Genomic DNA, 26,769 nt, shown 5'->3' with positions numbered 1-26,769 from the left:
ATCGCTGATAGTTCAATAGAATCAATGGGAATTGCTATTATAAACCTCAGTGTCGCGTGCCAGGAACAAGAGACTATAAAAGAATATAATCTGTAGGAGAATAGACGCTTTATAAGCGCCAGAACGTACCCGATGTATATATATGTATATATATATATATATTGATTTTCTCAAAGCTAAAATCGTACCTTCGACCGCTTCATTGTTTTGCTTATTCATGTTTTGTATTATCGTTTTTGGGCAGAGCCGTTCGAGAGGTCGTCGCTATTCATGCTCAATGTCCTGGCTGCAAAATCCTCAATAATCGAAGCGCCGACCTGATTTTTTTTGTCTATGAAGATATTTTTAGCCGTTCCTGATAGTTTGCTTTTTGCGCTCTATATGTGCTAGATAAGGAACGTAAATCTGATAAAAAAAAAAAAAAAAAACATTACGTAACAAATTTTAGACGTCCAAAGATTGACCGCATTCGTTCTCAAGACAGCCACAGTCGATGGGTGGTACATTGGTCCATCGACTATATAAACAGCAATTGCTGTCTGCGTTTGATGCATGTGTGACAATAACTCGCCATCGTCTCTGCCTCCACATCCTCCCGCTGAGATAATTGTTCATTTAATTAAAATGAATTTCTACATGTTAGCAATGGCAGATCACCTGCGCGTGAAGCTTCAATTCTCCAATTACACGACCATTGAGTAACTACCATTAAGCCAACTATCTTTGCCACTTGTTTGTGGTGTTTACTATCTGTGAATGTGTGTGGGCATGTATGTACCAGCCAGTATTTGTGGCTCATGTGGGTAACTGTTGTACAAGCACGGTCGCGTTTGACGGCACGTATCTCCAGCGCGGCGGCAGCACCGTCATCACCGACGACCGCCGGCAATTTCGATGAATGTCACCGTTGTGTCGCTGTAACGTTGGTGTGTGGTCCGAAACAAAGCCCGGCTAAATTTGAATCTCAAAGGGCGCGGACCAAGCCACCAAAGTATATATTGAACGTTAGACGCGCTGGTCAACTAGACTGCTGGTAAACGAGAGTTGCGGCCGTCGGCTGTCTGGTCCGGTCTAGCCGTCCAGTCTCTGCAGAATGTCGTCGATGCTGCTGCTGCTGCTGCTGCCGCTGTTATTGTTGTCGTTAATATTTCTGTAGTTGGACCCAGTAACATATGAAATGCTAAGCTATGAGGTGCCAGTTCTAAACACAGATAGGACTAGAAACAGGGTCACCTGCGGCGTGTTTGTGTATGTGTGCAACCACGAACCCCGTTCTTTGTTGATAGTGAATAAATAGCTCAGCCACCGACAGCGAGAGTAGTAACAAGAACAGCGGCCGCTGCTGCTGGCCCTTGTTACTACTGGCCCTCGCAGTAATGCCGCCTATGTCCCTATAACGAAAAGATGATTTCGAGTAAATCAGCCGCTAGCTCATCAGCGTCTTTCAGAGACGGCAATAGCGCATAGCTGAGCATCCATGTTGTCCTTTCCACCGTTGCTGTATTGCTGTCGTCCTTTCCCGCTCTGAATCCCCTACGAGAACAGTTTGTGGCTAAAAGCCTACGACCTAGTGGAAACGCGACGGGCTGCTTGTTTCTGTTTGCATTTACTGAGTGGGAGAGTCTACTGGACTTCTGCTGTCGCCACCGCCGATGATGATTTGCGTCTAGAGCTACATATAGTGCCAGTCAATGCGTGAGCAGCTGGAAAGCCATTTCTGTGTCTTCGAATCGTTGTCATCATCAACTCGGAGACGGTCTGCATTGTTTTCTATTGCTTACAACTGCCACCAGAGCATTGGCTATATGGGTAATGGATAAATGCTCAAAGAGCATCACGATGATTTACTCGTTAGCACCGCTAAGGTCGGATAGTATGTAAATGAGGCGGACGGACCAGCGACACACAAACGACGAAAAGACAATTATATACACATCGTAACGTATCACCGCTGACGCGGACGTGGCCAAACCCGAAGACATGATACCTGAGGCTCTCAAAAGAACCGATTAGACGATATTAGTTTTGTCTTTTTTCTTTTTTTTTTTTTTTTTTTTTCTAGTAACAACAAGCATGGTAGTCGTTACAACGAAACAGAAGAGTGCTATTAACTTCACTGACTAACGAGTATGTACAGTGAACTTTGGAAACGCAATCGCTCGGTGTCGGAACTCATCATAGTTCTCATAGAGTAGAGGGTTTAAATTAGAACAATTAAAACCACCGGCTAGTTTAAGCTATCCAGTTGGAAGACTTCAGTCTTCGTTCGAGATACTATTAGATGTCTTATAATTACTTTTACAGCCTTTGGCATGTGGTCCTATAGTACTTCTGCTACCCGCTTACTCTGTTGTTAAATTACAAAACACGAAAGTGATATAAAAAAAAAAAAAAAAAAAAACTAATGATGACATGTTACATTTATGAGCACAAAATACGCGTTTCTCACACAATAGATTCTTAGGTACTTAGCACTTTTATGATTCACGTCCAAGGGCAGGCGATATATATATGTATAAAGCGCAGAAGTGACCCAACATTGACTAGTAGCTATGGACAATGTATAGTCGATATGTTTGACTCCGCATGTGCTTTTGCTCAGGTGCCGATCGAAGTCTAAGCTCGGACCGAATAAGAACTGCCTATCAAATGGATGTGACCACGCCATCATTCATTCAGTGAAACAATCCGGTATAGGCGGATAGATGAATCTCAAGGTCCCTAAATAGGATACGCGTTCTCTTCTCCCCTCAGCATGTGCGCATCAAATCGAACATAATCGTTCTTCATAGAATTTTCACACTTCCTGCATCGTGAGGCTGCATAAAGCACACAAAATCGTCGCACCTCACTTGCTTAAATAATGTCTTCATCATAGAAGTAAACCATTAAGGTTCTTCGAACGGGAACTATACTTACGTTAGAGCTCTGAAGTTGTCGTAACTTATTGCATAATGCCACCTCGAGTCGCCAGAAGTGGTTAACGCTCAGATTTTATTGGGGATATCCTCTGTGGCCCTCTGTTCATAGACCTACATAGAGGGACGTGCATCATCGGCCTTTAGAGGCCAGCTGGCATTGTGGCACCATGTTCGCCTGACAAGTGCCACTGCTCGTCCGGCCAGCCTCCTTGTTTTTATTATAGGCGCTTGCAGTAGTTGATGTTGAGGCTATTGTCGCGCTCTACCGCTTTCAACCTCGGCGGCCTCAATCGGATCGGCTTCGATCCGTGATGAGCCTGATTTAATGCAGATGAGTTGGCAATGACAAGGATGGAGTGCTGTTCTCGTTCGTATAAATTGACCAGCTACCACAACCATTAGGGGAAACTCGGTCGCTTATGGAAGCTTCGCGATAGCTTCTTGTCGACTGACGCCAGATCGCATCGTCACTCTAGGAGAGAGTAGGACGGGAAATTCTGTCCTGTGCACTATCCAACATCGTAGGGCAGCATTTTTATATTGACCGTAAATAGTTTTCCCTTTCTGTACACCGTACAATCTCTAGACGGGTCTGCGTGTCGGCTGAATTCGATGTGAAGAGGAGCCCGTTGCTCTGATCGGCTCTTCTTAACTGCTTCGACTGCGGATACAAGTGTGCGAATCGTGGTACGATGAAATTCATCGGTGCACGTAGTTGAGCTATAGGGAACATTCAACAAATGATCTACGAGAAACACACACCCGTTACTTGATGGATATGTGTGCGCGAGGCTCATCAGACTCGCAATGGCATACTACTATGATGATGATAGGCCGCACGCGTCACTTTCAACTATACAGCCATACCACGTGATAACCCGATGAAAAAATCGATGAGGCGTCCTTTGAATATGGCCTGGTCAACCTTACAGGTGTAAAGTCGAGGCTGAAAATATTTACTCTTAATAGTTTAATGAAGATCTGGCGAATCTGGAACACAATCAGAAGGTAGGACGTACTAGAAGAAAGTCGCCGTTAGAAAGAGGTGTGACGAACACTATGCAAACATGTAGGTTCATCTAGCAATTATCTTCTAGCCACTTTGATTAGCCAGTTAAAGTGATTTAAGGTTGCCTGGCAGAACTCAACCTCTCTTTAGACAAGAATATGTAAATTTAGCAAGGCATTTCTGTGTACTATGCTAGTGCCATCGTTGTATACGCCATATCGTGCTGAAGATATTTCGACATTTTTTTGACGTCTACAGAAAACGGCTAGGACATATCACTAACGCTGTTTTTTCAACCTTGAAAAAATATGTAACAACGATAGCGTTCATGCTAACCTTGAAAAGTCAAGAAAGAACTTCCCAATGGTATACAGCATCAACAACAAAAAGGAGTTGAAAACAAATGAAAAAGAATTTTCGGTCAGTTTGATGGATTTTGTTCTCTGAGAACGATATTTTTCAATTAAGACCAGTGAAAATCATGTCAGTCATGGCAGGCGTAACTTCAGCAGAAGCCATCTGAAATTGAAACACTTAGCTCGTTTCAAGCCATTCATAAACGACGCTGAGCACCCGCTAGCTAGTACCAATAATAATAATAATAATAACAACGACAAGAAGCCGAACTTTCAAGTTCGTTTGACTACTCATTCCTTTTCTAGTTACTTCTAGAATTAGCGCGCCTGTCTATGCATGATGATCTTCCTGTGGGTGCCACAAACAATTCGGCCAAAGTAGAAAAACTGCCTAGCTTCGGTTATTCAGCCTTCCGAGCCTCCTCTTTTTCCTCTCCCTATTTTAACTTCTAGGCATCAAATTTTTGTTGCTGTATTATACAAGTGGCGGCGACAACAACAACAACACCAGCGTCACGAAAGATCAACAACTTTAACCGTTGCCGGCTGAAGCGGTGAGGCAACAATAGGCATAGCCACGGGGAAGGTGGTGATCGTGAAGGTAGGGGTAGACTAGGGAGGAAATTATTGGGAACGACTCGAATGGGTGTTCAGGGGGAGTAGCGGTAGAGCTTCTGATCGACAGCGCTTAGTGTCGCTACCGGCTCCGGATTTAGCACTGGCTTGACCGACCGATTGACCGATCGGGCGGCCAACCAGCGGGCCACGTTGCCAGCTCTTAACACCACCTAGTATTGCCACCTCTAGATGGGTCTATTGAGCGGCGCATAAAGCAGTGAAGGCTGCTTGCGCTGATCGATGTTAGCTACCGCTCGTGCATTACGTGTCGCGAACGGCCGACACAGCCGCCGGCAGCTCGCCATAGCGCCAGCAAGCATTAGGTCAAGAAGACATTACTTAAACTCATTGGCTGTCTACAACGACCATGTTAGTGCACGCTTGTGTCGGCCATTTGTTATCGGAGAGGCAACAAGTCCCATCAGCTTTGAACGCATCAAGTTTATCAACAACGGCTGCGATTTTTGACACTTTTAACCCGTTCCAATCGACCGGTACGTAGATGGATCTGGCAGCCGGCGACCGACCGACCGACCGACCGTTCGCGTCCAGGCAACCTGCCACCATCATCAACGCTGGCCGCTGGTAGATTTAACGAAGACGTTGCAACGCGTCTGAATATTGCGCTCCGACTTCGACGAAATGTATTACTACGACAGTCTACAAACTACGAACTAGCGGCGACTAGCTATAATGTATTGTGACTAGTGAACATCCATCGGACTTCAACGGTAGCATTAAGAATTGGTGATGCTTATGAAGAGGTAGCCATGTTCATCTAGCGATAGGAAGCAGCAGCGGCAAAGGCTGCGGCCGTAACGGCAGAAGCAGCAGGACGACGCCATGTGTAAGTTTTAAGCGTCTTCATCTCCTATTTTTTATTTTATTTTTTTTTTATCTCTCTCCTATCAGTTTGGCTTTGAGTACTTACGCCACTCATTTGGCCACAATTGCCATTTGTGCCACCGCCCCAGGTTTGCTGTTGCCGCTGTTGTTGTGCTGTCTGGCCTGTTCTATGAACTGGCTTGGAAGCGGCGGCGACGTTGTTGTAGGAGGCGTAGATGAGCGTTATGTCAACGTATGTGCAGCGTGATGATGAGATACGATCATTACCGCTGGTCCGTCGGTGCGTGCTTGCTCACGAACATCCCACCGTCTTTTGCGTAAACTCATCTTAAAGGCGAACGATGGCCACAGACGAGTATGCACATGACGGCGTCGTGCAGCCTAGTGCATCACTATGACGAACCAATGCTGCAACAGCGGGAGGCAGCATCAATATTCAACTTCTTATACGGCTGACGGAAAGAGCAGCGGCAACGACAATGGTAGTGACGACTTCTTCCCGCGTCGTTCAGACGCTGTTCTGACGGTCTGCCTTTCTTGTTTTGCCTCTGAGTCGACCGCTGCTGCTGCAAACAACGGGTAACCACTGGCACTTGTCAAATAGTGCGAACGCCCAGTGTTGTCAAGTGAGCGAGATGAGATTGAAAGTCAACAGGCGCCTACAAGGAGTAATGGTACGTTTTATCGGCATCGTTGTCGACTAACGTAAAGCTAGCTTAACGTCAGCCAAAAGTGGGATTGGCGAGTACATGTGTTTGCATGCATGGCAAACCACGAGGCAGCAGAAGATATCTAGCGTTGTCGTTGTTGCTGCCGCTATGATCATGACGATGATAGTCGATGTTGATGATAAAGGTGATGGCCTGATGACTACTGCATGCACACGTTCAGCATTCGGATATTGGGATAAGAGCAAGACGCCCATCATCAGGTTAGGACTTGGGGCTGAGATTAGCCGTCAACGACAAGCGTGGACGACGCAGCTACCATGATCTAATATGGCATCGCTGCTACTGGCTTCTGCTGGCTAACAGGACTGCAATATGAGCACGCAGAGGGCGATAGAGAACCTGCCGAAGAGGACCAGCCAATACGTGTTATATATAGACGCCTCTGCATAGCTAGATAGATATTCTCTCACAGCATTTGCTATTGCCTCCGCAGCCAGTGCAGCTTTTTGCTTGACGACTCGTCCGTCTGTTTGGGCTGTGTGGTTGCGTACGTTGAGGTCCTCTACGATTGGATCGCGCACTTGCGGTGGTACAGTTTAGCCCCGTAAAGACAGATATCTGGTGCGCAATCGATGGGTCGAAAGTAGACGAGCGAACGGCCGAAAGACCGAGGTTTCAACCAAGGAGGGCCGCTTGCTCAAGAGCTGACTCACTGACTGGCTGGCTGGCTGGCTGGCTGGCTGGGTGAAGTAGATGAAGACGTGTTAACGCTGTTAGGAGTGTTAATGCCGGCGGGAGCGATGACGTTGTTGGCGACTGTCGCTGTTGTAGATATGCTTGCCGTGTCTGCTGCCGCTGGTGTCTCCGGTGACGAGGGTTCTTCATGTCTTCACCTTTGCCAATCTACACCTCAAGAGCCGAGGATTCGATGAGCTCAAGGGTCGGATCTATTGGAGCCGAGTGGATTGAAGCGAAGCGAATCGTAAACATTGGCTAGCCCGACGAGTTCAACCCAATCAATTTTGTTCGTTTACCTTCTGCTTAACTTCGATGACGTCAGCAACAGTCAGACGTTAGCAGTTAAGTTTGTCGACTGGCCTGGTGATGATGATCGTTGGCTTGCTGACTAGCTGATTCGCATATTAGAACATCACGTTCTTTACACGCAGTGTGAAGAACACCTGATGCGATTCTTTGGGGACACAGTTTAGAATTGAAGAAATTGTCTACTCGCATAAGGTCCTGCTCGGAACCCAAACGTAGGGTGGACTTCCCTACATTTGGCTCCGAGCCCCTAGGGGTCAAGGACAGTGTTAAGCGCCCCGCGATCTCTCTGTAACGGGCAATTACGCCAACGTCGGGATTCACCGAATAAGTAAGCTGCAATGTGAGGGATGCTTATATTTGTTGAATTAGAGGGAATCCAAGCGCTCTTGCAGAGGGCATAACGAGTATTAGAAGGTCTAGCATAACCGGTATAAATGTACAGTCGTCGATTGGTCGGTGTTTTTGCCGACGTCTGAACAAATAGTCAATACGAAGCGCTGAGTGGATGCGATGGATGAAATAAACGAGGCGCAAAACCAATCTAATTGAGGGCGGACATTAGATCCCTTTGAACTTCAGCAAAATGTGCTAGGGAGGGAGGAAGAAGCAATACAATAATTTCATTATTTGAGCGTGGAACAGATGTTACAGCGATTTAATAGGGCGTTGCAAGTAATAAGTGCATTACGGCTAGGGTTTGCTTCTTCTTGTATTTCTTCCAGATCAGGTCACGCCGGCTTAACGACCAATCCCAGTACTGACAGGCACGTTCGTTTTCTACTTCATCTGTGGATTTCTACTGGTCCGTGCGTATGGCCTATGCGCAGATGATCGTGTCGTCCGGGATTCGAATCGTAACCCTCTTTGGAGCAAAAAGCAAACACGAAACTGTGTAAAAACAGGACGCAATTATTTCACCTCCTTTTCTTGTTGGCGGCTGAGTGTATTTTTCTGCCCACCCAAACGATAGAGGTTTATTTTCGATTTGTACTCGTCGATTCGATATAGGGTAAGGGTAGATTAAATCGTTGTACGTTAGTGAAGCATGAATACGCAGGACTCGAAACGAACACTTCGTTGAGACCTCGAGCGATGGCAAGACTTGAATTCAGTAACAAAAGGAAACTACTTCAGATGTGTGGATGCATTCACGCTTTTTCGAAAGAAATCAGTAATTATATGCGTAAATGAGAAAGGATCCTATTAATCTAAACTGAAGATTCCCTGAGACGCTGTTGATGGGGGGGGCTTTCTTTATATGTGGCCGATATATAAAGCGTAAGTTACCAAGCGATATTTTTCGTTAAGTAACTAGAAAAGAGGCTGGTTATTTGGGATCGTCATGTGTTTATTTTGCTATTGTTCAGCCAATGGGGTAAACAAGGTGAGGAGAATCGACGAAAAGTACGTTCCCTATACGCACTGTTGGTCGTATCCTACTTAATAACGTAGGCTGATTCTTGAGCGGTAAAGCATGTAAAGTAGTAGAAAGGAATCAAAAGCTACATGTTCGCTTCCAGCTTTCTCCAAAACTGCAAATGCACATACAAAATAACTACTATAAGTTATCTTGTATGTACACATGAAAAACTTGAACTAGACAGTTCGCAGTTTCAGAGTTATAGTCATATTTTGTAGAAGGAGTTAGACAGGAATGGAATATGGAGCTGAGGTTCCATTTGGGTTTACTTTCAAAATCACAATGCGCTTCTATCTGTCAATCGCCGTTAGGACGACGGTGAACTCTCTAGCGTTTCACACAGATACTAAGTTAAAAACTGTAAAGTTATACATTGTAAAATCCTACGCCTTCCCTTTTTGTTTATTGTTTAGAGAAGGAAACGGATTCGTAGTGTTCGTTCGAAAACTGTCAAATTGCCTACCTGCGTATAGCGCAAACGACGTCACCCGCAGTGAGCTGCCATGTAGTGAACTGCGCTTTGGTTTTCTTGTCACAAAGAGTTTTGACGGAAAAGGGCCGCCTTCAGCTTTGTGGGTTTGTTTTGCCCCATTTCTGAACCTGGCAATGACCGGAGGCCTGGGCTCCTTCCAGAACGGCTATACATCCGCTACGAGCGGCGGTACGGAAAGCCAAAAAGCAGTGCTTGTCGAAGATGCAGCCGACGTTGCTATTCTTATCGATGCTACTTTTAGGCGACGGATACTCGAGCTGTTTTGATATGAACACACAAAGATGAAGTGCAACTGTAACAAAAAAAAGAGACACAATTACAACCTACCTTAGCTCACCGTATCAACGGATATCCCACAGGTCCAGTCGACGGCGAGCGTCATCTCGCCATGTTTATCCCATCAATGAAGATCTGGCCGCGCGCCCGTAGCGATTGCGCAGCAACCCATCTATAAGTAAGGAAATAAGTCTGTCTGTCTGTCTGTTTACGCGTGTAATATACGCATATGTGTGTTTATTTGTAAGTCTACACTGATCCAACTCTTGAAAAGTCGCCCTAACCCGGGACTCGCGCTCTGAAAAGAGCAAAGTAGCTTTGTTCAGTAGAAACAGCGACAGCATCGCGAAAAGCTAGCCGTAAGGCACACTTTGATGGTACAAGCAGTCACACAGCTTCCTGTTGCTACTGGGAGACTGGCGTCCTGTCAATAGCGTCCCGCGTCTAGGCACCGTGTGGCTGTTTCCACTTTGATGGCGATAGTGCACCGGCTTCAAACACAACATCTCTGGGCCATGTCGGACAGCCTTACGAGCGCCACGATTGAAGACGGCGACAACGACAATTTTTAGCATCGCTCACGAGTGCTTTTCATCCTGTCCCGCTGCTTTCAGTTGGACTGCTGCGGCTGCCGCTGGCTCGGATGTCGTCGAACTGAAGACGGATTGCGAGTTGACCGAGGTGATGTTGCTGATGTCATTACCGCTGTCGCTCGATATATTCGTCGCTCGGTATCGCTCTATCTTTGCTTGTGCGCGCCGATCTGTCACGTCAGAGCTTTGAAACGCTTTTGGGTCCAACTGCTTGCCTGACTGGTAAGTTGTCTTCAGGAATCTCAAACAAGCCAAAATCCCATTGCGTCGTTATCGTCTTCACCAACAACGATAACAACAGATTACAAAACAAAATCAATCGTAACATTTAACACCTCCACTATTTTCCGCATTGGTCCCACTTATTCATCTTCTCTTCGTCTGTCGCGGCCACTCATTGGAGCTAACTCGCGTTCGTATGCTCTCCAGTAGACGAGCAGGCAGAAGGAAGGTCACGCAAGAGTCATTGAGTCAGTCAGTGGATGTTGTTTCCGTGCTACCTCAGTGGGTACCGAATTTGCCTGTTAATCCTAGGGACCCGTTGTGGTCTAGATTCTAACTCGGGTACAGACACACGGTGCTGCGAGTCAGCCATATGATGACATGTCTAGCGACGATGCCGGACTTGACTTAAAACTCGAAATATAAACAAAGGCAATCTGTGCTGTTTGTGTCTGATTGTTCTGCTCCGGGTTTTGTCTGAGCATGGTCGTCCACGGCGTCGTTGCTACGTGTATGTGTATATATGTGCTATTACAAGGAATGGCTTTGTGGTGACATCGCCTGTTGTAGCTGATCCCTGCGCCCATCGCCGTCTGCTGGCGGCGGTCGCTAAGCCATTGGCGCTATCGGTTAACAGAGAAGATTGTTTTGACCTAGAACGTACAAGGGCATCATGATTCCTTTTAAAGTGAGTGAAAACTCGAGTCGAAGCAGAACTAGGAGGACTGGTAACAATCAGTCTCAGCATCGAAAACCTGCCAAGCTGCGAAAGTCGGCCCGGACGCTTTGCAAATATAATAGGTCGTCTAGAGCAGCTCAAGCTTGCGACGCGCATAAGTAAACAGCGTCAGCCAAAAGCGTACGTAAAGGAAGTTCACGCGACAGCTGATACCTATGTACTATAGATAGAATAAAATAGAATACGTAACTGAAGTGGGCGGTTGTCAGTACTTCGGAATTTTAACTTGACATACGACATCCGTGTCGTTGTACATATTTCAAAAAGAACAGGATGATCCGTAATAGGAGTACGGGTAATATCCGGTATATAAGATCAGCTGAAAAGAAAAACTGGCACGTTAAGCTAAATAAATGTAAACAGATTTATTCAGTTATGGCTTCGACTCAAATTAGCCTATAAAGAAAGGGAGGAATTGCGCCATTTTAGCTTACTGTTATTCCGCTCGTTTACCCATTACTTAGACAATCAGTGCATTATGTAAATATGTATTTTTAGTATAAGATGATATAGCGGCCCCCGTCGTCTGCCCGTCGTTATTTTTTTTAGCGAGACTATTTAGCGGCACAAATCTCACTCTGTTTTCGTAAACAGCTAGGATAAACCGTTTTCTGTTCATCATAACTAATTGCTAATGCCCATAATCCGTTATAATACTTGTATGGGAACTATGCCAATAGTTATCGTCTGCTGCAGAATCATTAGTACCACTCGTTTCCCACTGATTTGTGATGCGTAACTTTAACGACGGACGAGTGGCCAAGTTACTGTTGCTCTTGCCACGACCACCATCGCTCAACGTGAGGGGCTTCATTTCCCCTGACTAATTTGCTATTGGTCACAAATGACAGCAATCGATCAGGTTTAATCCATCCACGTCGTTCGGGCCTGCGTCTTGCTCCGGAATACAGGCGCACGCCTGGATCGTCACCGCGTTGTTTTCAAATGGTTGGTGCTGATAGTTCGTCCGCGAAAGATGAAAATAATAGCTTCATTATCGGTCGTTTTTCTTCTTCTTCGGATGGCAATGATTAAGAGCGCAGCTACGTTCGTAGACTCGCGATGTGGTTGCTGAATGGCGTTCGCGTTACAAGTTACGAGCTCGGGGATATTGTCTTCTGCGATCTGCTGACAGTCTCTCTGTCTTAGTGCGTTAGTGGGCCAACCCTTACGATCGAGTCGGTTTTCGTGCCGGTCTGCCTTATTGAGAAGATTATTTATTTCAGCCGTGGCCGGCAGCAGTGGCCGGCGATGGCGCAGGCCACTGGTCGTGGCAAAAGAGAAGTGCGCTGATGCTCTACCCAAACTGATGGCGGGTGTCGTCTCGCCCGTGGCTTCTCTGTCTCTCTCGTCTCTTCGTTCGTTCGTTCGCTGAACGAGAAAACTGCAGGCACAACTGAATGACCTATCCGATGTTGCTGATGATTAAGGTGGCTACGAGCCATGAAGTGGCGACGGCAATGCGCGAAGTCACTGACTATTTCTGCTGCGGCTGCGGCTGCCGCCGCCATCGCCACGGCTGGCTGTCGCGGTGTAGAAATGATCCCGAGATGAACTACATCGACTCAAAAGACGATTTACCCCTATCGTCCGGTACCAGCTAGAGCCGTTGGTATAGGGCGGCCGCCAGCCGTAGCGCCAAAATGGATCAACTGGCACTGCTGCCACGTGTATGTCCGTATGGCTATCAGGCTATGGGTTAGTGTGCGAGCTGATGCAATTCATCACAACACGACCCCCTCTTGCCTGACGAAACCGAACGGCGCTGTCCTATTCGCCGTCCGAATAATGCAATGTCTGCCTACGGTGCCCGATGTATCTTACCGCGATTGGTCTGCTGCGTCGTGCTTTAGGCTCGAATTTACTATAACCTGAATGAATCCGGCCACCTGAACACGTTGTGAAATTGACGTTGGTCAAGTAACTAACTGACCGAACTGATCAGTGGAGCTAACTTTGCATCTGTCTGCTCGGCCAGATGTACTACAGTTGTAATAGTTGTGGTCTTGTTGATATCGTTTTTGCCGTCGTCGACTACGGGTACTGTTGAGTTCGCCTCTGCTACGCCTGTTGTAGATACCCCGTCTGTGTCCCCTGGCTCCCGATACTACCTCAAAAAAACCACGATCGCCTTGGCAATAGCCAAAGTGAATGTTCGCTTCGGCATTGACGAAAGGAACTATGAAAGAAGCAAAGCTGAAACGGGGGGAACAGGCGGTAAAGTCAAAAGACGTATAAGAAGTAAGTGAGTGAGTAACTGGCTGGTCGCATCGTTAACTGAGTGCTCTGGAAGGGCAGATCACTGAGTGCCGGCCACGGCGATCACTGCTGCTGTCTAGGAATTGCTTTGAAGGGACGAGGGGGCGATCCAACAAAAGGGACGACCATTGAGCGACTCTTCCAACGCTGGATTTCGAGGATTATAGAGGCTCGTTATTAAGGACAGAGCTCAAGGAACAGAAAAGAGGTAGACGGGGTAAAACAGAGAAAGTAGCCTTGTGTGGCATGCCTCCTGTCGACTACTACTGATTCGCTCATTTGCACAAGTACATTAGCCATTATTATATATACGGTTAAACACAGCCGTGGCAGAAGCGACAGCAGTCACCGCAAAGCACATGATTTGTATCAGATTTTAGTTTTCCTCACCTGCCCGCGTATAGAATAGATTTTTATTTGTTGTTCATTCATTCAACCGTCGCACGACTCATTCTTGGGGTAGAAATCATTATCATTATGATTTGTCCGCGCTATCCCATCTCCCTGCCCTATCGTGAATCAACGCTACTGGGTTCTATATAGGCATGTACAAGCAACTAGCGTTAGTTCTGTATATCTCACAAATGCTTAAGGAAACCGGCAGCAGCAGCACTTCCTCGAGTTATTTGCTGGCAATATGCGCTGTGTCGTCAACGGAGGCTGCCGTTGTTGGCAATAATCGTAGCAGAGACAGTGAAACGTGTTGACTGTAGCTACCATCCGAGCCCAGGAACCAGAAGCCAAGAGCAGTTAGCTCCGTTCAACGGCGCTGGACAACATTTGACAAGGCAGTTAAGGTGGCCGGACGAGCGAGCGAATAGCTCTACCGCAGCGGAAGCCTGAGTCCAGATCGTTCACGGCGCTCGCCGAAGGACCACACAGACGACCACCGTCAATAAGTGAGCTGATGCCATTGAGGGATGCTCGACGAGGAGAGCTGCTCACAGCAGCAGCTGCAACCGAAGCAGTCGATCCGTAATAGGTCCATCATCCGCATGTATCATATGTAAAATTTAACTAGCTCAACCGAGATAGACTTCGACCAGAATGTCTGGCCATTTGATGGGATTCGCATAAACAAATAGCGCATAACAGCTCCTTTCTCAAACGTTGAAAAACTATCCTGGGGCAAGTTGCTTTAGCACGCCAGGTTCCCTGTTTTTTTTTACGCTGGAAGCCAGTCGCGGAAGTTCCAGCTGACAACTGCTTGAATAAAAATCTGCACTCAACCTTATCGTTTCGGTTCATATTTCTAAGTCATGAACGTCCAATGCGTATTCTACTCTATTCTATTTACCTAGTTACGAGGCTGCATTGCGCCGCACAGAACGTGACTGGCAGGCGGCAAATGGGTTCGTTCATTGGAGAGGCAGCGGTTACGTTAACCGTAGAGCAATGACGTTGAGTACTCGATTCGTTCGAGACGCACAGTAAGTGCCATAGTGTGATTCCGTGGTCAATTTAGTGGCGCCGGTCGAAACGCCACCACTGAAGCCACGAAAGCGGGCACTGACGATGCCCATCAGACAGTCGGCGACGGCTGTGTGCGTACGTGCGTGTCATATACCTGCTTGATTATACCTACTGGCTTTGCATCTGACCGTTGGCTGCAGCTGGCCAGACGTGAAGTACTGTGATCCGCAAAATGCGGAGGCTGTGAACGATACGCTTCGACGTTCACTGCGGTCGATGGTACGGTGCCCTCACGACGTTGCCATGACCAACTGTACAACGAGTCAGCTGCCTAGCGGGCAGGTTGGAACCGATTATAGCTAATAGTGGAAAGTATAAGGTTGTAAGGCAGATGCTGCCTTATAACCTCTATGATTAGTACTGTAGTTGTTAAAACAAGTGCCGCGTAAGCTGCGTTGGCCACGCGTCACGTTGATGGGATGATAGGAATCTTATATAACAAACGATTTCTATCAACAAAAGCTCCACTTTAATAACATTGCACTGCTCAGTCCGGCCTTTACGAGTAACTTGCGAAGTGAACTGGTACCCATTGTGTGGAGTAAGTAAGGTGATTTTTTCTCAACTCGGTTCTGTAAACCACTGATCTAGTAGTTCTAACCTCAAGCTGGCGTGTCGTCTAATACATGCAGCAGCATCAGCAGCAGCATCAAGAAAAGCTTTACTTTTCGATATACTCTTCTATATTAAAGAATAAAAAAAAAATAAGAAAGTGCCTACTCCGTTCCAATGAAACGACCATTCTGAAGCGAAATTAACACGAGAGATAGCTCACGTGAGGTATGAGCGCTGAAGAGCACTCCATCATACCGCCAACACCATCGTCACTGTTGTCACAGCCAATGAAATTGTGCGCCAGGATGAGTTAATTCCGAGGAGGACCATTCCTATTTCCGTCAGCTGCAGTCTGACCGCCGTTCGCCTCGGGCAGCGGTGCTTTTTGTGCGCTGAGTACCTGTCGGCGCTGCGCGCTGTTTACGCCATTGCCAGTTCGCAATTCAGGCACCTTCGATTCCTGGTGTAGGACCGGCCGGCACGAAGGGGCCAGTCGATCGCGACGCGGCATTCGGTGCCATACCCGACGACCCGTGAGATTTATAACCAGCCATAACTCTTTCGATAATTGCCTGTTCTATAGGCCGCAGCAAAGCAGATAGCGAGGCAACAGCAGCGGCGGCGACAGCAATATGTGATTGGCGTACAATCCCAGGGCGCTGAGAAATTGTCTACGATCCACCTTGTATTAGGTATTAATATCCTCATCCATCTACGCGGTCCATCGATGAACGATCCAGGAAAGTCAAATTCAATTCTGTTTGCACCATCTAAACCTCGTCCGTACACACACGCACAGAGATAAGCACCCGTCCGCACTTTTGTATTAGGCGATAGATTGTGCATCAGATATTACGTAGTAGCAATATTTCTTATCGAGTTTTTCTTACGAATCTCATTCATTCGCAGCAGCGATAGCAGTAGCAGTAAAAGCAGATGATGCCATCAACCGCAGAGGTTCAGCTGCCGGATGCTCGAACACCAACAAACTGGAGCGGATGAGCGGCTTCATCTGAGGTAATTATGGGCGACATTGTAGAAAAACAGAAAAATCGTCGCGGCAAAAAACCACACGACTTCAGGCTATGCCAGCATAAATGGAGTCTGACATGCGTTTCGAGGCCTAATCAAAAAAATAACTTTTTTTTCGTGCACTCCAACCTTCTATGACAAAGTGTCGTGCAAGTTGAATGTGTCATGGCTTGCCCGCCAACGACATGGCACTGACACGATTTGGACAGCTTACCCTTCTGACTGAAGTAGGCTTTTTTTTTCGCTGCCTGGGTCGTTTACTGAAAAGGAGAAATCGCTAATAAAGAAGGCCTCTGAAAGGAACAGTGGGCCGGTGGCTAAGGACTAGTAATTTTCGTGTAAAGTATTGATCAAGCCGTTCCACATCAGATCTTTGTAGTCTATTCTAAAGTGTTTTGCATCGGTATGTGTTATTTTGCCGTTGTTGCTGTTGGCAACGCGTTCAAACCTCACTACGAGCTCAGTGAAATGCTTTAGCTAGATACTTCGGTTCCAGATATGATCTTCAACCGATTGCTATGCCATATTTGGTGCAGCTTCGAAATGAACACAGAACGCGTCAATAATGTGTAATTGCTTTTTGCGCTTAGAGAACATTTTCTATCCAACCTAGAAGAGTAAGCTTATTGAACAAATAAGACTCCAGGCCAATTTAAACAATAGGTGCACCTTCTGGCCAAATTTAATAAAATAACGTCCCAAATGTTCTATAGATTAAACGCTCTAAAGGTGGATAAAATTTTGGGAAAAGTAATGTTATGTGTTCTCAACAGGTGGCAGTAGAGTCGTCGATTTAAGTGCGTAGCCGCGTTAACAACAGAAGGCTAGCATCAACATGGCGGAACAACATGACAACTTGAGAATGCTACTGCGATCCAGGGAGTGGAGATTTGAGTGTAAGACATGTCATAAGACACGTAGCCTGGCCACACTTCACAATGAGATTTAAGCATCGCGGGCAGAAATTGTTCTCTACATTTTACTGTGTAGCTTGTATATCGAAATGTATCGAACTTGATCAGCATTGAAAAGTTTAGCTTGACAAGAATGCACATATATCCTTCAAATCGGAACGTAGTTTTCGTAAGTTTAACTTTGTAGATTGAAAAATCAATGTTCAATAACAGTGCAAAAAATGCTCGCACACTCGTTGACGCACTCTGTATGTCTGCGTATTTTCTTCTATTAAAGCTGATCTTTATTTAACTGCTACTTAAAGTTACTCGTGTGTGTTCGAGTATTCAACACAGCCGCGTAAATCATCGAAGTGGAAACGTCATTTTCGATTTTAAGCTTGTCCCGATACGGGAATTTGAAAATGTTATATGCAAAAGTTGCACTACATAGCCATAGCAACTTCTTAAGTGTAAGCGAACTTCTGTCCAATGAAAGTTCGGGATAAGCCGGCAGAAACCTGCAGAACTGCTTTATTCTTTGCCCGTTCCTCTATAAAGTGAACGAATTGGCTTCCAATGCTTCCCGGCTTTCGGTCTTATGCCATACTCTTAGTAGTGGAAACGAGGGTCGAAAGCTGAATAGCGAGGGTCGGTTCCGTCAGAAAATATTAGGGTGACGCCACTGACGAGAGTATTACGCTGAGTAGAAAGCATTGCTTATTGTGCGTCAGTGTCTAACTTCCGCTTCCTCGTCGAGCCTAAAAGAAGCCTCAACCTGGCGCTATTGACATTTGTTAAACAAGCATGTACGGCCAACAGTATGCTTTCAGCCTCAACTATCTTAATTCTATGAATCAGGGTATTCACAAAATGTAAAATCGTCATAGCAAGAACAATACACATTTTATGTTTATACTATTGCTTACACCTTTGCCATTAACGCAGCGGCGATACATCTCAAAATAAAAGAGAGAAACTGTCTACGATTGTAATTTTCGAGTACACGTTTAGACTAGGAAAAAAATTATATAAACTGCAACGTTCTCCCCACTGAAGGGCTTAATGTCTAGTTTCAATTAAAAAAAAAAAAGACTTTTTCTTTATGTACACTTATCGATGCCCCCTACAAAAATGCATACGGAGCCGTTATATGATTAAGGTTTATGGAGACATTATTACCGCAGCTATCTCGAGTTCAATACGATGCCCAGTATTTTTCGTGCCCATAATTCCATGTCCCTGTCTAGCGATCATTTTCATATAAATTCAACAGCATGCACAGTATGACTGCTTTTGTCCATTCATTTTTCCCTCTCCTTCAGTTTCTCTTCTATTGTCCCGTCCACGATTACAGTGGCTGCTCTTATATGACATTATATGCGGATTACTCCTAACTGCATAGATAGAGGTATATGTAGTACGGCCAGCGCGTCGCCTCTGGGGCATTGCGATCTTCCTTGTTAGTTTTCCTTACGTGTGACTCCACGCGTTGTGAACACGTGTTCATAAGTTCTGGCTGTTTAATGCAATCGAAATCATTGTCACCGCAACCGTCATTTCTTCCAGGTCGTAGTCTCCGTAACGTTGTGGCGTGCGGAGTTGTTTGATCGCGGCAGCTGGATAGATTGAAAGGCAACTGCGTGCTTCAGGACAGATGAGCGACGGTCTTCTCTAGTATGTCTTGCGTAGTTGTGTTTTCTTGTTTTTCTGACATTCTTCGTTTAATGGCATTGACCAGCAGTAGCTCTTACCGTTCCCCCAGCGAATTTCTCTGATGTAAGTGCCAACATTAATTCTCCTTTCAGCAAGCTACCGTTCGCTACCTGTTGTGGTTTATCGCTGCTACCGTCATCTTGGGACCCTTCTATAGTTCAGTTTATTCCGCGTTCACCGGTTCGTTTAGCGGGTAGTAGCCGTTGGTGCTGTTACTAGGTGTCGCGAAAATTGATTATAATTATTACCAGCAGCATTGTTATTGTCGCTAGCGTGATTATATTGTCGGTTGATTTATATTCAAATTCAAATTTAGCGCCACATGTAGTCGAGACACAATGCACGAGACACAATTTCGAATCAGAGAAGAGCAAGCATGTTGACTCAGAGACACACCGGCACACGCGGTAATAGCAGTTAAACGATAATAGGAAAAACAAGATTCAGCCAGATCGTATGGCAATGACCTTGGCGGGCTGGATGAGTTTGACCGTTTTCATCTGGTTCCCCGTTTCGCATACAAAAGTTACTTTTAAAAGTTATTATAACTTTTGTTATATATGCTAGTTTTATTATAATATGCTAATCATAACTAGCATTTATGGATAAAAAAAATACGTAGCTGAATACGCTAACCGCCCTAAGTTTTCTACCACGAGAGCAGCGACAGTGATTGCATGTTCCATTATGTTTTCATTCATGCTTGTAAATATGCTCAACCTCTGCAAGCTGATTCCTGATTTGAATAATATTCCTTACACATAGTGTAGACTGTCGTTTTATATGAATTTCAGCCGTACAAAGATGGACCGTTTGAACAGGAAAGAACATCTAAAATATACGCAAAAACACTATTGCTGCTGGCCACAAGGTTCAAGTGAGTCGATCTAAGGCAAATTGTAAAGCAGCAGCAGTAGTGTTTTCAGAGATAGTCCATGTTTTTTTTTTTTTTTCTACAATTAAGCTATGGCTTTTCCCCATACCAATAAAGCAACCGAAAACATCGTCTATCGTTAACAGGTGAAAAATTGTGAAGGGGCTGCCGCTCTTAAAATAGCTGTCCTGATCAACACCGATGGCCTAACGGGTTACAGAAGGCACTAAAGTGTACGTAGAGTGATTTCTTTAGCCGTTTATGCAAATTCTACGTTACGATCAATCTGTTTAGCTTCTCTTCGAAGCACCTGTGTACTTCGTGTGGATACGGACCACACTGTGTGTACTGCTTTATAAGTTACGTTAAGGAACATACCCCAAAGCTATACAATGGAGTCGACTAACGTTTTATTGCACTTTGACACCATTATGGCACAAGGAAATTAAACGGTACATCATTCTGTCGAGAACTAGGTGACCCGTCAAACGAGACGAGGCAAGCTCCCGTTCAGGCTAATGTAGAGATCATAGAACGATCGAAATTGTTATGTTTTAAATAAGGCAAGTTTGCTAAATAACAAAGTGCTTGTCAATGACGATACATATAATAAACATGGCAGTTTGTTCTAGGGCTGAGTAAAATGATTCATCTGCACAATTATTGTTCAGCTTTATCCTAGTTTATGTTATAATAAACTACGCATGCAGGAAAACTTATCATACCTATATGTCCCATACACATCAACGGCAGTCAGTGTTACTACGCATGATTGATCAATTAGGATTTCACACATATTGTCTTAATACCCTAATAAGGTCGGATGACCTGCATGAGGTTCAGCTAGCCAATGGAGACAAGCTAGCAAACAGAGCATTATCGATATAATACGAAATGAAACCGAACGGCATAACTAGCTTTAAGGTCTTACATATAAGAAGATGTATCAGATAACAGATTTTAGAACGCGTAATTTATTGTTAACTCAAAAAAAAAAGCCTGCATCGACATTGTTCGATGGGCTGCCTCTGCTTATCGGTTCCAGGCAACCGTCAACAAATAGGAGCCCTGGCACAGAGGACATATGCGCTGAGGCTTATGGGGACCATGGAACTCCATAAAAGGTGACGGCAAAGCTATCCTATGATGGCTATTGCTTCGTCCGAGTTCCACACTCATTTTGATATTTAGGACATTTAACACCGCCAGAAGCATTAGAACTTGTTCAAGAAAAAGTCCTACTATTGATCCTGTCTTACTGATTTAAATACTATTGAGTTTTAATTATCAAGAATAGATAATAAAACTGAACTAGTTCCTGCGATTGCAGCTTGTGTCTTAAATGAACAAGTTTTTGCCGTACTCCGCTGCAAGCTTGGCAACGTTTATTGTTTTTATGCAACTTCTGGATTGGTTATTCGCTAAAATATTTGATCAGGTTACTAGAGGATTTAGAATGGACAAAAACTGATATATATATATATATATATACTAATATATATATATACACATATACATATATATATCCTTCAGTCTACAGCAAAATTCCTTTGTGTATGCAACAAAATTCCTGCGAAGTGGTTAGAAAAATTTAATTCCTACTTGTGATTCTCTATCTATTTCTATTTTAGAAATAACTTCGTAAGCTGTATAACTTTTTTTCTTAAATAATTACAGAGAGCCTAACTTACTGCTAGCTAGATTACAAATGTATTTAGCCGTCGACGCTGAACATTAATTTACCTATTAAGAAGTTACATTTGATGCCAATATGTCAAATAGGTCAGATAAAACTGTTTTTATATAACGTTAATCAAAAGCTGGCAGTATTTTGAATGTAAGTAATCGCCTCGCCGTTTCCAGTGGATGGTTTTGCAGAATTAGGTGTAGGAATAGCATAAAATTGCAATGCGCTATGTCTCGCCTTTGCTTATGTCCACGGCATTACCCTCTAAATGCTGTTCTTAAACGCCATTTCTTAATCTCATAAACATTTTGTACGACAAACAATTTGTTTGTTGCTAGTTTCCTAAAACGTAAAAAGCCATACTGGTTATCAAAGACGTTTGGCGGGCAACGTATAACTTTGAGGGGATCCATGATGAGATTCCTGAATACACGTGGTTATTATAGCAGGCAGAGTATTGGCGTTTTATAGATTATCTCGATTGAAAGAGATCTATATTGACGCTGTTACCGCTCTAAGATACCCTGCGCAATATATTGTGTTGTTATAGGCGTAAGTATATTCCGACATCTGCGATACACGCAGTTACGCAACTTAGAATTGACCGACCCCACGTACCAAACATTTTTTCCCACCGCAGCGCATCGAAGGCAGTTCTTGGACTGCCAAAGTCACATAAGCAATTGGTTGTGCACGTGCATATATACGCAACGTGTATCAATAGGGCAAGCTTAGCACATTTGTCAGCACGTGCCCTTCATCCACAGAACCTCAAGAAGAAGTTGTGATCGTCTAGAGACGGTCAGACCCTGTGATGACGAAGTTCAGTGTAGTCCATTCTGAACACGATTTCCTTGTTTCTACGCACGCACCACTAACTCGACTTCAGTTCTATATTTCGCTCACTCAATGCAAGGGAAGTGATAGCAGTCAGCTGAATCATTTTTCCGCTGTAAGCCTAGCCACTTCGGTGGCTACGATACCGCGTCGTTTGTTGTCCGTCTGTGGTGTCACTCTATCCATGCGACTGCCGAATGAACAGTCATTTCCGTACTCGTGGAGATTCCCTACCACTGTTGCTGCTTTTGTCCTTCAAGCAAATCGTGTATTATCTTTGGTTCTCTTTTAGGCTAGAAGAAAAACATATTGCAGCCTGCAAGTGACATCTACGACACACAACGAAGTCCAATGGCACCCGTGCTGTTTTCGGCGTCCTCAAAGATGCCGCCCGTTTCCAAACGAAGGTAAAGTCGCGGCTGCCATATCTGTCGTCGCTGAGGTATCGCTCGCAAGCTGGCTTTGCTACTCTTGTTGCTGCCACCGCCTTCGCTGTTGCTAAAATGTGTCATTTTTCTATCTTCCATTACCAGAATGAACCAGTGCGGACGACAGCGCCAAACTGAGGTGATAGCGACGCACACAGTGCGTCACTATTGTATAATGCGGTAGATGTGGATCACCTATAACCCGCTTGAATCTGGATTCAAACAGCAAATAGTCCATTTACTCGTGTCCTACTGCAGCGATGCCAACGCTACCAACAACAGCCTCAGCACCGTCGACTGCACAGGCAGCCTCGACAGGTTCAAAATAGCGTCTGTTAGAGTCAGGAGGAAAGCAAGATCTTTGTATGTCTGACTATTTGCGAAAATCGTATTGATGCTGACGACCGCAATTCTGCCCGCCGGCACGGCGATAACAGGGTAACGCGCTCGTAGTCGCAATGATGGCGGCGTTCTGTTTGAAGTCGTTTGCACACCCGGCACCTTGCCTCTACAAAGCCGAACATTTAACTCTAGTCTGTGAACGTTGCAAACGTCAAGGCGACAACGGTAAAAACCGAAAATCGAAAGCGGCGTATGCGGTACGGTTTTGAATTTGTCCTGGCGGATACGCTAGAGAGTCGATCAGATTGAATCGGAGCGTTTCAGATATGTCCGCGGTATTTCTGCGAGGGAGGGGGCACGTCGGAACGATCATTACTGCTGGCAGTGTTTATTTGCGTATGTTTTCTCATTTCTGTGTGTACGCTTATAGATATACGAGATGACGTAGTTTTTGGAAGAGCCATCGATATAAAGTGCTATAGTAAAACCGATCTAAACTGCGTCAGAAGGACATACGAACAACGGAAAGTGTAGGGAGAAGAATTAGGATCATCGCGAACAAGCAGCATTGAATAGGGTGTCGATCTGCAGACCTACTATTTCAAATATATATATATATAGTCGGAGCCCCACCCGTGTTGTAAGATGCAGATCAAGATGTTTCTGACGAAGCACAAACGCGACATGGTACCATGGCGCTGCCGCTGCGCTCGTCCTTAAATAAACATTAAATATTTGATAGGGAATCAAAGAGCAAAAGTCTACGCTTTAGCATTCAGGGCATTGAATGTTATAGGTTTGCCTGCTACTACGAAGACTGCCACTTCAGATAGCAGGCATTTTTCTATGTTGATCACGACATATTGAGGCTGATTTAGGGCTGTGTGAAGTGTGCAGTGAAATGAGCCTTCTGAAAATCTTTGACTTTCACAACCTGCTATTTAGTGAAGTGCTTTCCTGGCCGAGCTGAAGTGACTGAAAGAGCATTTGAGCATATTTACTTTGAAATCTTCGACGCTGATATTTCCATTAGTGAGCTGTTCTGTGCGACATGAGGGGCAGGCTCAGATACACGGGCCCATACGCAAGTCTGCCTTGTCCGTTGTTGAAGAGATCAGCCCAGCAAACGAACTTCTGGGTTATGTCATCTGAACCAGCTATTCGACCTTACCTTGTCTTCACTTCATCCTACTGAACTGTTATCTCGGGCGAATGAGAAAAATATTAACATATCTTCGAAAAGAGTTATATAAACATGTCGATTATGCGGGACATTTCGATAGAGAGTCCTAGAAGGGTCGATCCTTATTTATTTTCGAGGGTACATCGGTGGCAGATGGGTATGATGTTCTGAAATGTTTTTACGAAGTCAATTGTGCAATAGATCGGATGGATAGTTATGGGCTGTCCATGTTGCATCTTGTCAGCATCGGCTCTCTCATCAGTACAATCCGCCTACAAACCTTTGTCACGCCGCGTCAATCCAAACGATTAGTGCGTGCTATTTTTAATAGTTTGGCATACTAGGTGTCAACAGACATATCCACGGTCCGTACCAGTGCGCATCGTAATAATGAAATACAACAGCTCATCGTTGCGTTTCTGGAGAATGCAGTCCGAACATTTCCAAAGAAAGACAAAAACCTGGTTAATGCTCACGCTATTCCGGCTATTGCTGGCAAACTCTTTAGAGGCACTTTCTTTAACAAAAACATCCGCCTTGAGAAACAAGCGGTTGCTAGCAGATTCGCTATAAACGATGCGTAACCGTGCGCAAAGAAGAGTCTCGGGCCTGCTTTGAACCTATTATTACTTTTGTTCCGCAGGTTTCACTCAACTCTACCGCCACTACGGCATGACGCCTACGAATGATATGTGTCCTGCTATAATTATGGTCGCCTGTAGCGCTATTCACAGGTGCACTACAGGCGAAAGTAGGTTTTCCGTCTCGCCCCGTCATTCATTTACGAGTAGTATTGTTACAACGGAATGGGCATATTAAACCATAAGGGTGCTCGTCATAGATCAGCATCGCGGATTCACAGGGATCAACCCAGTGGCGATGTGCAGAAGGGCCAATGCTTGAGACATTCGGTAGGCAACTGAATCACAAACAAATGGGACATCTCACACTTTTTGCCTTGACGGCCTACAGGTTACCCTAAGTCAACCGCCCCTTCCTTTACCGGAACGTCCAACCAGGCCTTGAAAGCCTTTCCAATCGATCTCGCTCCACTCCCCTACACTGGCTGTTTCTTGTATTTACGTATATTTTATCTATAATGACAACAGATCAGATGACAACGACAAGTTGAACCTACGAACCTACCGCGGCCGTTCCCACGTGCGGGGTATGGTGCGTCCATGGGTTCATTCACTGTATCGTAGTATAACAGAAGGCTAGCAACGCTATCGATGTATGTTGGAACATGTTCGTCCATTCAATTAAGTCAGTGCACCTTCGCAACTCTACTGGTCATCTCTCGAGTAAATTACGCTTAAGCAAAAAAGGCGGACCGGTCCTAAGGCTACCTGGCCTTCATGACTATGAGGTGCATGCTCAAGTGGCCAGCATGAATGACTCGCCGCAGGTCTCGTCTCTCGCCAAACACTCGATGTCTGTGTGCAGGGCACAGAGCCTGCCCGCAGAAGCGTGTCGCATCTACGCCCCCATTCAACTTGTGTGGTGGGCCTTGAGCTCAGTCGCTGCCATCCTTCCAAGCTACATTGAATAAAGTACAACACAGCTGTCTGTCTACCTGTTTGTAAATCGGTCGTTTATTGATTGTCGCCTCGCTTCCATTCAACACTACGTCCTGCTGCAACAACTCGTGCACACAAAATTCACTATTGCGATCATGACTAGTTAGTTGTAGTAAGATGTTTTTATTATAGATAGATATATATGACGTCCTCAGTAAGCGAGCAGACACCGCGGAGACCCTGGCGAAGGTGATGCCAAACTGACACCACATCGAAATGCCTCAGTTGGTCAGTGAGGAGGCCACTTCCCAGCTGCTGAAACCGAGAAATCATTTGCGAGCTGAAAAGTTATGTGGCCGGTAGGGTAATGCGTGCTACATTAATAGAATGAAATAGGTAAGTTAGTTACAGTAGCAGTAGCGGCAGCAAAAACATCGGCCGTGGCGTTGGCGGTGGTTGAGCTATTGCCAACGGGGACAAAACCAGGAAATCCGGTTGGGGGTAAGGGGGACAATTGTGTGTAATACGTCACCTAACCCTTGCGTCACAGAGGCGATAATGGGCATTGTTGCAAAGTGAACGCGTTTGTCCCAACGTCGTTGTGGCTTATTGTTACTAATATACTGTTCCTTGTAAGTAGCCCCATCAATTTATGGGATGTCGATATGCAATCTGGGGGTAATTTAGGGTCTTTCTTAACGAAAATGATCATTTGGATTTGCATATGTATTAGCAGGAATAAAGGTATTAAAACATCGC

At 45.3% G+C, this 26,769-nt stretch overlaps 1 long non-coding RNA gene across 1 annotated transcript; it reads left to right on the top strand.

Annotated features, from left to right (window-relative positions):
• Nucleotides 1-929: 929 nt before the first annotated feature.
• On the top strand, nucleotides 930-21,330 carry LOC147758864 (uncharacterized). The gene is made up of 7 exons (XR_015318421.1): nucleotides 930-5,751; nucleotides 16,408-16,515; nucleotides 17,304-17,426; nucleotides 18,993-19,100; nucleotides 19,232-19,319; nucleotides 20,160-20,246; nucleotides 21,012-21,330. It is a non-coding gene; the product is annotated as an uncharacterized LOC147758864 (long non-coding RNA).
• Nucleotides 21,331-26,769: the final 5,439 nt, after the last annotated feature.

Source organism: Varroa destructor, unplaced genomic scaffold (assembly GCF_002443255.2).
Source record: "Varroa destructor unplaced genomic scaffold, Vdes_3.0 BEIS01000001.1, whole genome shotgun sequence".
Lineage (NCBI taxonomy): Eukaryota > Metazoa > Arthropoda > Arachnida > Mesostigmata > Varroidae > Varroa > Varroa destructor.
This window is presented reverse-complemented; position numbering and strand designations above follow the sequence as displayed.